The sequence below is a fragment of the Coloeus monedula genome (genome assembly GCF_965178545.1).
Source record: "Coloeus monedula genome assembly, chromosome: 7".
Classification (NCBI taxonomy): Eukaryota; Metazoa; Chordata; class Aves; order Passeriformes; family Corvidae; genus Coloeus; species Coloeus monedula.
In genome coordinates, this window is record NC_138787.1 from 36,172,650 (window position 1) to 36,184,640 (window position 11,991).

Below are 11,991 nucleotides of genomic sequence, written 5' to 3' on the forward strand. Positions count from 1 at the left end.
AAGCTTTTCCAAAAAGCAGCTGATTTCAGTGCCTGTGTGGCTCTGTGAAAAGGCTGTGACAGTTTGTTCTTCTGGCTTTTCCGTGCAATGCACAAAAGTCTTTCCCACTTCACCAGATATCCATATCCCCAGAAGTGCATCACAAGCCAATATTCATGTAGACTTACAGAGCACTGCAATATCCTTGGGGGTTGAGGGGGTGCTCCCAAGGGAGATGACTAACCCTGATTTTTTAATCAAAGAGCAGAGGGTTGTAATGCAAATGGAGATTCAGATGCCATTTTCACATCCCGTTCCTCGGTGTGTTAACCCTCAGTAACACCTGATCTGCCCACAGGCTGTGGAAAGAAGGAATGGCTGTGTCGTGCGTGCACTGCCCTCAGCTGTTGAAGACAAGGCTCATCCTGCTGGGTGGTGGGGAGAGGATTCTGAGCCTTCCAGAAGCCTATAAAGGCCAGCACCTGAGCAAGGGAGCAGGACAGGTTAAAGAAGATATGATGGCAACATGAAGAAGATGACTGACTCAGGGTAGGAGCTCCCTTTTGGAAATGGAGGAACACACAGTGTGTGAGGTATAGTTATAATTTTGAAGCCAGACCATAAAAGCCGTGCTCTGCCACTTGCTTTACCAATTGTGGGCACTTTTAAATGTGCTGGGGAATCAGTGTGCATATGGTGAAACATGAGCATGCATCTGTACAAGTGCAGTGTTTGGTAGAAATGGAGGCAGGGAGTGGGGAACCAGCTAAATGTAATTTTGTGCTACACTGAAACACTCAACACAGGAAAATCAAGGTCATATTTTTTTGTGTGCATTTGTCAAGTCCAGGCCAGATTTAATGGCTGAGTTTTGAGTTATTTTTCTCCCTCCCTGTTCCTGTGTTAGAAATCTTACATACATGTTGTAGCAGATTATGTAATGGCTTTATTTTCTTGTGGCCAGAATCCTTTTGGTGCTTGGAACTCCACTCCAACCCCCATCTCCTTGCCAGGTGAATCTCCACTCTCTCACGGTGCTTCTACATTAAGTTGCATCTCTTGGGCCAATTCAGGACACTTGCTGTCGGCAGCACAGTACACAAATTTCAAACTAGCTTTCAAAGTAATCAACAATTTATCATTTATTTATGTGTCCTCTTTATATCTAGCTTAATGTTTAAGCATTAAGATAAAAAAAGTGTTTGAGTTTACTATTGCATTTCACTCTGCATAAGTGGATGTATGAATCCTCTTTTGTTCGATATACAAAACTCTTGTGATGGGATGTAATTCAGCTAACACTTCTGCTTTTAGTGCACCTTTCTTCCTGAATTTCACTGAAAGGAGTGGAGAAAAAGTAGATGTGTGTCATACAGGGCTTTTTACATTGTGGAATTCATAACCCTCATAGGACAATAACATAAATGATGCATCATCAAGTTCTGCATTGTCTGAGGCACGTACCTGACACCGACAGAGAAGGAGCTTTTCTGAGTAATTCTTCACACCATCAGCCTTGGAGGGGCTCTGCTGCCCTGGGCAAAACTCCACCCTCACCAATCACCTATACCTGAATGTTTTGCAAGAGTCACTCTCAAGACTTTAGAGTTCAGCCTTTTCTGTCACTCATGTTACATCTGCTTTTCAGAAGCAAGGCTGATGCTGTAGCTTTTTTTTCTGGAAATGAAAAAAACTTTTTGTTCTGTGCTTTGTCGCTATATATATATTTTTTTTTTTTTTTTTTTTTTTTAATAAAACTCTTCCTGTTCCCACCCCATTTCCCATTCCTGTTCCCATCCTGGCTCCCTCTGGCCCAGCAGAGGTTGGCAGAGCCCCTGCTACTATGGAAGGAGGAGGCAAAAACTTGCCACTCTGCAGAAATCAGTCCACCTGAAAATGTCAGGCCACCAAAACTGGCCCTTGTCAGCTGCAGCAGGAACCATGAGCTGCTCAGCTTCACAACAGAGCAAAAGTGAAACAAGTAAGAGTGGTTTGTTCTATGTCTTGGTGGCTGTTGCTTGACAATGGAGGAATTATATTAAATTCAGAGACTTTGAAGTTAGAAGGTATCTGGAGAGAAAATAAAACCTTGACCCTTTTACAGGTTAAAAAAAAAGGAGAAAAAGGAGATCATGGAGAGCAATATCTAAAACAAACAGCTTGGAATACTGGGTATTAGGGACTTATTTGGTGATGGAGAGGAAAACTTACTAGATATGAGTTCCAGTAATAGCTTTCTGTAGCAACCACAGAAATATGAGATCTGGACAAAAGGAGAGAGAGAGAGAGAGATTCCTTTTGCCTCTGCTGATGAAGACAACAATTTTTCCTTGAGCATGTCTGGAGAAATATATCAAGAGCCTTTATTCACCACATGCTCAACATGGGAATGTGAGAATACCTTATAATGTGAGGTGCAGGTGTCTTGTTCTTGCCCAATATTCTTACCTATCCTGCTAATGATAGTGAGAAAAAGACTGCTTTAATTTTGAGTTTTACTTCTTTGAATAAATATTTTCTTACTGAGAGGGATTTGCATTTCGTTAGGAAGCCAGGGCGCACCTGTATAATCATATACTGAAGGCCTTAGATGAGAAGATTAAAATGTTCAATAATTTCAAGATAGAATTTGCATGTTCTGATCCTTAAATTGCGAAGATATAGGCATAGCTATGGCAATTACATGCTTTTTACTTACCAAACTAAAAAATTAAGGATGCAAAAAAGTCAATCCAGAGGAGCAAAAGCTGATCTCAAACCTCACCCAAGTTAAAAAGGAAAAGTGTTTCTGCTTTAGGTCTAAAGATATTTAAATTATAGCTGTGTTTTGAAATTCCTTTTTAGTCAGAGGTAAACTGATTTATTTTAGAGTTACTTACAGACAAAACCTATTTAATTTGACACTAATGATTATTTGTTAACTTATGATTCCCTTCAACGCTATTTTAAATTTCAGTGAAATTAATATAATTTATGAACAGAAGGATGAGAAAAGGGAATCCTGAGTCCCAACCTTGAGTCTGACACTTGCTAAATGCTTGGCACTGATTGTTTATTGCTCAGACACACAAAATTTCTGTTGATCCTCTGCTGCTGTGGAAGGATCCTGGCTGGTTCAGTCGGCCTCTTCACCTTCCCTGTTGCTGCCCCAGCCTGTCCCTCTTACTCCTTTAGCCCAATCCTTGCTCAAGCCTAGGAGAGAAAGAGTTTGCAGCCCTAAGAGGTTTGCTTCCACCTTACCCACGTGTCCTTTCTGGCATGACCTCGTGTAAATTCTTGTATTCCATATTTATGCCGTGGTTCCCCTCTTCCTCAGGTCTTGAGATGCCGCTAGGAATAGATGTGAATTCTGACAGTAAAAATGAACAACATGAAAGAACAAGACTTGCTCTCTTTCCCCTCCCTTTGTCTGAGTCTCTGTTCTAGCCAGCAGCACCAAGGGCTTTGGTTTCCCCTTGCAAATGTACCTGTCTCGGCTGAAAGGCAGCGTTATGTAAGATTTATCTGTTGCAATTATGAGGTATTATTTTTAGACGTTTCACTGGCATTACAACATTTCAGCCAAAAATCTGAAGTTGCATAAAAGAGCACTCAAAGTGTAAACCTTGAAATGCAGTTTAAATGGGGTCCTCAGCTTGGCAGCAACCCAGTATTGCTCCAGTCCTGTACCAGTAAGAGCAATAAACTCCCTAAAGGCTCTGGGTAGGGAACACAGGAAACACCTAAATATTAATACTGGTTTCCATTCAGGAATGCCAAGAACATCCCATTCACTGTTTCTACAGCCAAAGCTTCAATCCTGCAAAAAAGTCTATAATCCACACTCCCAGTACTGGGGTCCATCAGGATGTATGTGATGTATGTCCAAACTGGCTTGGTAGGTTTCTTTGGATCCGATGAGGAAAGAATTACAAGGAGTGAAACTGGGTTGTGGTCAATGTAAACCTGATGATTCAGGAGCATATTGGTAAAAGCAGCTTTATTTGCAGAAAAATTGCAACCTTGGTGCCCTGTATCACTTCTCCCCTAAAGGTTCCCTGTTCCTACAAAAAAGTTATTGAGAAAGAGGAGGGGGGGAAAAAAAAATCACTGTTAGTCCAAACCTGAATTCCTCAGACTTTTATCCAGTTTATTCTCTGCTGCAGAATGTTCTCAGGTATCAGCGATCCCATTCGTGCAGAAGTAATAGACTTACCTTGCAGTACCCATCTCTATGTGAGCAAAACAAGACTCTTAGAAATCTCAAAATGCTGTCTTTTGGTTTTGTTTTTTTTTTTTTTTTTTACTGTAATGGTTGTACCTTCTGTTTTATGTCTGACAGCACTCTTTATCTGAGTTATCTCCATGTATCTGGTAACTATTTCTAGTATAAAGGGAACAACACACGGAGCCAGAGCTCCTTTCTACCAACCAAGAGCCCTAAATGTTAAACTCAGAAAATCCTGTTCCTCCCCACTTCTGATCCTCTGGCAAGTAGAAATGGGAGAACTGGAAGGTGTACCTCCAGCCTGGCACCCCAAGGCACAAGAGTAGAGGAGTTCACATCTCCTTAGGGTGGTCCATATTTCTGAGGCATTCAGCTTTTAGCCCAAGGCCCTAATGCCTACAGCTTTGCATCCTGCTATCCCTGATCATGTTTTAAATCTAGACTGAGGTGACTTGTGGCTGTTTGGGGAGGTGTGTTTTCATTTCCACAGACCTGCTGCTGAGCCATCCTCTGTCACCATCTCAGGCAGACAAGCCTTGGCACCACAGCAGCACTCGAGCACTCCCAGGTATCGTGTGTTTGCATATGAAACCAACTTCTCTGAATTTCATCCTGCTCCTACATAATGGCTGCTCTGCCTACTGCAGAATAAAATTAACTTCAAGGTGAAAGATTAAACTGTGTGCACTGTCACAGAAAGAACTCACCCCAAAGTTGCCAGCAGGAATGTACTGCAAGAGATCATGCTGCAGGAAGATTGCTGCTGCTGCTCCTTCCATCCCGTTTCTGATCTAATCTCATCTTGAATCATGCATCTCAAATTTGTTTAAAGGAATGAGATAATATTGTGCCAGTGATATGCAGTCATGACTCAACTTACACCTCTGTCTTCTGCTCATTACAAGAACCTGAAAATGTTAGCAAATTATTCATTAACATGGAGTCAATTTTATTGACATATTTTAAATTTATGCAAGGTCTTGCTACTATGGACCTTACAGATGTTGTCCATTCATAGCAACACTAAATTAATGTAAGTCTGAATTTCAGGGCAGGACCAAAACTATGAGATATTATTGCTAGAACAATGTTAAATTTAGAAATAGGAAAAAGGGACCCATAATCATTGCCCATATTTTTAGTACTTTCCTGGACAGGATGAGTGTGTGGAAATAAAGAATATAGGTTTGGTACTGGTGATTTTGAGAAGACACATCTTTAGCTTTATAAAATTATAATACTCCACTGAGCATTATCAAATATAGCTCCCTACATAAAATGTTGTTAGTTTGCCTTGTCAGTCTGCTGATGCTCCTGAGCTGCTGAGCTTGGCATGGAGGGGGGCTGTGGGTGCTTTGCTGGAGTAACAGAGCCACAAGTGAATGTGCTCACAGTTTTAAAGTGATCATTTTTATTCCCTTTCTCTCTAAAGCTCTCGCTAGAAAGGCTTTATGTTTCTTTGAACTTTTTCAAAGTTGACTGTTAGGACAATAGGGGGTTTTAATCAGCTCCATTCTTCTTTCACTCCCCGCTTCCTCTCGTTCATCCTGTTTGATAAGCAGAGATTTCAGGATGTTTTCTTTTACATCTCCTTCTGTTTGTAATGATTTTAGAATAAACTCCAAATCAGAATAATCTTACTAGATAAATTGATAACTATCTAGTAAGTAATATCTAATTTAATCTGCACTGCCATGAACATTTAGATTAACACCAAATTTATTCATGGTAACCAGTGATCTCCTGTAAAACTCACCAGATTTGAAATAACACACTGGCTTATTTTACATATTTTTCTCTTTAAAAATGTTAAAAGTAGTAAAAACCCAAACCCAAGACAATCGTTTAATTTAAGAGCCATTATGAATACACAGAGATGGTTTCCTTAGTTTTGAATTTAAAAGCCTTTCTATTTTTACCCCAAAATATAATTCACATAATTTAGGAGTTATTATAAAATCAGTAGTTAATAGATTTTTATTTTCCCTTCATTTAGTGTGAAATAGAGAGCTGTGGGCTAAGCCCATTAATCCATGATAGCTGCTATATGAAAACTACAAATATTCTGAAGTTTCTAAAACAAACAACCCCAAACTTAAAAATTAACTTAAAAACTCAGAAATCAGCCTGAGGGAAGCTCAAGGAAATGAATAAAAATATCCAGAAAGAATTAGAGTCAACAGTGGAGAGAGAGTAATTGGGTTGACTTCAGGTTGACTAATTCACACACTGAAAGTTGATGATTTTGGGAGTTGAGGTTTGGGGGTTTTTTAAGACTTGTCTTTGCCCTCATTCTTGGCCTTACTAGAGGTATCCAGAAATGTGTGTATTCACTTGTGTATTTCCTTCCTGCTTTTCCTTATTGCCAGAATATACACACACGCACATATGTGTGTACATGTAACATACATTTCCAAATTTATGTGGAAAAGGCCTTCTTTTAAATGAAATACACCACAAGCAAACTACTGCCAGCCAGGAAAGTAATTACTGCCCGAGGCAGGCAGGCTGCAGTGCTGGTATGTGATACTTCTCTGGAAATTGTGTGACACAGGAGCTAAAACTTCCACTTCAAATGCGGTGCTAATGCCTCCTTCACCATCAAAAAGTAAGTTGTGATATTCTGCCTTTTTAGTAGGGGAAAAATGCACGATGGCACAGTGTGGCTGAATTCTGAGCATTTAGCCCAAGGTAACACAAAAATAATTTCACTTCAATGAAATAATTTCAGATCTAAACTGGAGTAACTGAAAATAGGTATTTTTCAGTTGAACTCCAAATCCTTTCCTAACTGAATTGTTCAAGATCTCATATTTTCACCCAGCACCACACAGAGAAAGCTTTTTTCCCCACTTTGAAAGAATAAAACCTTCCCTCGCTGTATTAACTACCTAGATATTGATATGGTCAGCACAAATTACAGGGAGGACTCTGACAAAGGGAGATATATTTGCAGTCAGCAATCTCTCTTCCTCAGATGTCAGTGGACATATCAAGAAAGTAAACAAAATTAGAAATTAGGCTGAGAAGAAAAATAGCAGCAAACACCTCCAGTTTGGTGCTTTCAGTACACTAAGAAGTCACTTTCCTATAAAAATTTCTGGGCTATTTGGGCAGTTTCTTCATGATCAGAGGACTTAACACTTTATATAGATACAGATATGTATCAATATAGACATATACATACAGCTCATGGTTCTCAGGCATCCAGTGCTCTGCAGAAAAACACACCAGCACAGCCTTAAATAAGAAATGAGATCCAAACTTGCACCAACTTGGCCCAAGGAATGTGAGAAGTCGGATACAGGAGTGAGACTTGTATCTTGATTTTGTAAGTGCTGCACTGCTCTTCCAGAAAGAAATGAAGAGGCACTCTGCAGGATATCTGGAAAGCTGTAAGGAGGAAGGGAAACGGCAATGTTAAGAAAACGGAGCTGAAATTTATCCTTTGCTATTAAACAGGACTTCTTTTTTCCCAGACTGGCTCATGGAGTCACAACTTACGGTTTGCACTCCTGGATTTTCTGGATAAAATAGTATCAGTGGAAGCCTCCATGCGAACTCCCATCCATTCAAATTACAGCCTTCCTCCAGGTTCCCCCGTGCAGCAATATCCTGCCCATGCAGGCTAACACAGCTTGGCCTCTGCATTGCTCCAGGAGCTCTCAGAATGATAATGAGCCAGTATTTCCACTCCTAAGGTCCGGGAGACTCAGGGTGCTTATCAGCTTAGGTGGTGCTACAATTGCAAAAGAACTAAAAGAACCACCCAGTCTGCACCTTTTAACCAGAAATACCTCTTAAAGGCATTACAGTTGCTGGTAAAAGTACACATATCTACTTTAATCCATTCTTGCAGATATTTTGAGCTGTGTAGTGGAGTATTTAATACTATCTCTGCCCATAATAGTAGAATGAAAGGCAAATAAAATACTTGACTATTTTTCTGCTGCATTTTTTACTCCTGGAGAGGTTACAGTATCAGCAAATCATCTCAATGTTATGGTCTCACCTGTAATTGTGTCTTTAATTTTGGTTATTTCTTAGAATGTGTAACACTAATAAAGGGATATACTGAGCAAAAATGTAAACAGTAAAAAAAAAAAAAAAAAAGAAGAGAAACCTTGAGATAATTTTGGTTTTATATTACAGGCAGTAAGAATGGTTTAACTTGTGCAGAAATGATAAAAAATGAACAGTAAATAAAATCCTAAGTGCTGTATATTCCTTACCAGGAGGTAAACTCTGAGAGCATATCAACTTTCTTAATGCAAGAGGGATAAAACATTCAGTAAAACTGAAAACTCTCTCCTTTCAAACATGTAAGAAAATGTAAAATTACACATCTCCTCTCCCACCTTCTTCTCCCACTATTGACCTCTGGAACTTGAGATGAGTGACTGGGATCTAAAGAGAAGAGTAAGGGTTTTTATGGATAGTAAGAGCATCGCTGTCAAATGTACAGTGAAAACTGCCTAAAATGCTCACGCTTCATAGAATTAGCCAGTCACATAGTGGAATAAGGAACACACTCTCTTGCTGTCCCTTCTGAGGTGTCCTTGTGTCTTTCTTGCAAGTGCTTGAAAGAAGGAAACTCCTGTGCTTTGACCATGCCAAGGTCCAGAAGTAACATTACATCTCTTGAAACACAACAAAGTTGATTTTGACTTTTTCTGCTTCCGAACTAATTAGCAACATTGCAGAGGCTCCCTTAGTCCCTATGAATGTGAATAATTTCATATTTCATAGAATTCAGACCTTCTGTTCAAAAAAATTTTTCTTCCTAGCTTTTTCCTCTAGCCCTGTTTCTCACTGGAGGACACCAGGGTATTCTCTCTGCAGATGGGAGGAAAACCATAAATAAAGAGGAGGTGAGATGCAGTGTTTGAGTGAGTGAGGTCTTGGCAGTGCACTGATACAGGCTCTGGCTCCCACATGGATAGATGGATCATTCACTACTCTTCAAAATACATCATGTTCTATTCCTTGCAAGTAATCCCATGTGAAATGATGCCCGGGTGAAATAATTCTCCATCTACTTGCTGGTTTTGCTGTCAAACTGCATGTGTGCTGTGAGCATCCTATAAACAATTCCAAAGGCAGGGCAGGGAGGAGGAGGATTGCGCATGTTGCAATTAAACAGAACTTGGGTCATTTAAAGATTTCCCAGTTTTCCCAAGCTGTTGGTTGCTGTGGGTCAATGTGACGTGATACAGACACTGGGGTACACCAGGTCCTGTCAGCCTCAGAAATGTCATGTCAGGAGTCACCACACAAGAGTGGAGAATAATTTGCTGATGTTGTGTGCAGAGGTGTTGAGTCTCTGGTGCCACAGTGATGTTGGCATGGCATTTTCCTGTAGAGGGAACAGGAGCAATGGCAGCTTTGGGTTGCAGGTTTCCCCTCCATCCTTGTGCACATCAGGGCACATGTAGGAATGTCTTTAGGAACACATAAATCTGCTGGAGTGAGCACTCAGGGGCAGTCCTCTTCACTGGAGAGGGCTGCACGTAATTTATTTTCATTCACGCTCTTTTCCTTTCATGCTAGCAGATAAGTAATCTTCCTCTTCTCAACTACATCCTTAATTATAGCAGACAGAAGATTATTTACCACATTGAAATTTCTTTCAGATCCATTAGTTTGCTCAATGTACAGCTAACCGTGGCATTATTTTCTTTTGACAGTGTTCTTGTGAAAGAGTTTGCTAATACACATCAGCAACACGTTGGTCTGACAATGCTCAAAATGTAGCATCCACATTGGCCATGTTTTAAAGGATTAGGGAGGCACAATAATACTCCCTGGATTTGCACAGTCCACCCCCCCAAGACCATCAGAAAGCTTTAATAAGAGTAATTGATACAATAATCTTGGAAAGCACTTTTGAAGTGGGAAGTATATTAACTTTATTAGCATATAACAGAACTATATAATAGATCAAGGCATTAACTGGAATATTGTTATAGACTGAAGAGAGAATATGAATTAAATTTAAAAAAATCCATTATTTTTACTTTTACTATTATTTTAATAGTCAAATTCCTGTTATAAAATGTGCCTTGAAATATTTGAAGATGGATTTGATAATCCATCCAAAGCAGACAGCTTCAGCACCCATCAGCTGGTTACTTCCATGTATTTCCTTGCTCTTATTCTTGATGGTTACCAGAAAAAAAATATTCCGTTCACTTTCTTCATTTTAAAAGAAATGCTTTTCACATCCTTCCCCAAAGTGGGGCTTTTAAGTCAGAGACTCAGAGAGTTCACATCACTCCATATGAAGCAACAAAAGGTGGATGGAGTGGACAAGGAGTACCCAGGCAGTGCTCAGAGGCAAATGGACTATTTCAAAGGGCTGGAGCAGAGCAGAGGAAGAGGAGGAGGGGTGGGAGAGGAGTGTCAGCACCTGGCCTTTGCTGGGTCGTGTCACAATGTGAATAAAGGACTGGGAAGGGTGGTAGCTCCTTAGGGTCTGTGTCACAGTGACAACAGCCAGTCCCAGTAAAAGCTGGCAATCAGATTGCTGGGCTTTTTAACCTCATTTATATTTTCAAGACAACGTCTTTGCAGGGGCCCTCATTCCTCTCTACAACTACCTGGAAGGAGGTTGTAATGAGGGAGGGCTCGGTCCCCTCTGCATTGCTTAGAGGGAAAGGATAAGAGGAAATGGCCTTAAAATATGCCAGGGAAGGTTCAGATTAAATATTACAAATAAAGATTTCGCTGAAAGAGTGTTCAGGGCTTGGAATAAGTTGCCTGGAAAGTTGGAGTCACTGTCTCTGGAAGTGTTCCAGAGATGTCTGGATGTGGAACTTGGAGATATGTTTTAGGGGTGATTATTGTGGTGTTGGGCTGACAGTGGGATGACCTTGAAGGTCTCCTCAAACCTTGATGATTCTGTGATTCTATACGTGTTAGAAACTGAAAACTGTTAAAAAAATTTTAAAGTCCTTTTAAAAACTAAATAAAAAATCCCTGAACACAGCAGTAAGGCCCCCTCAGGTAATACCCTTTAAACTGACAAAAAGAAAGCTGAAACAACTTTTGCCACCCCCAGAGCTTGTTCTCCAAGCAGGGCTCCTTCCTGGTGCCCCCAGACATCTTGCAAAATTATTCCCAGGCCTCGGAAGATTGTTCAGTTCTTTTTGCAAAACCCCTCATGAGTGCTGGGCTGTTCCCTGAGGAGAAGCCATACAAGGGGCTTATCTGTTTCCCCTTCCAGCTGGGCTGTGGGAGCACTCCCCTGCGTTTCTCACGGCAATCCCCTCCATCCCACATCCTTGCTATCAGCAGAGCTTTTGCTGCCTGGGAAAGGAGGATTATTCTCTCCGGGAAGCACACGCCGGCATCCTCAGACAGAGAGCGCATCCCTGACGGCGTGTGATGATGTGCTGTAATGCAAGGCACATCCTCAGGCTCTTCCCACTATCAGCACTGACTCTCCCTCATTACTTCTTGGTTTGCTTTTTTCCTTCTGTTTCCAATGCTGGATTTGCTTCAACAAATTAGAATAATTTTTCTTTCTTAAACCTGGTAACAAGAACCTATTCTTCAATACCACTTTTGATCTTGTATGTAGAAGTAGTTCAGGGGATAGATTAGTTACTGGGGCAGTGAAATGAATGAAATCTCTGCTGATAACAGGGATATGGCCAAAGGGAAAGTGGAGTCTGAATGGAAAAAGAGAACAGCATTCAGTTACAGTAACAATTGTGTTACATATTGATTTGGAATTCACTGTTTCTTTAGGTCCCCACACATCAAATCGTCTGCCAGCTCTTACTCCAGGGTCTGGGCTTTGA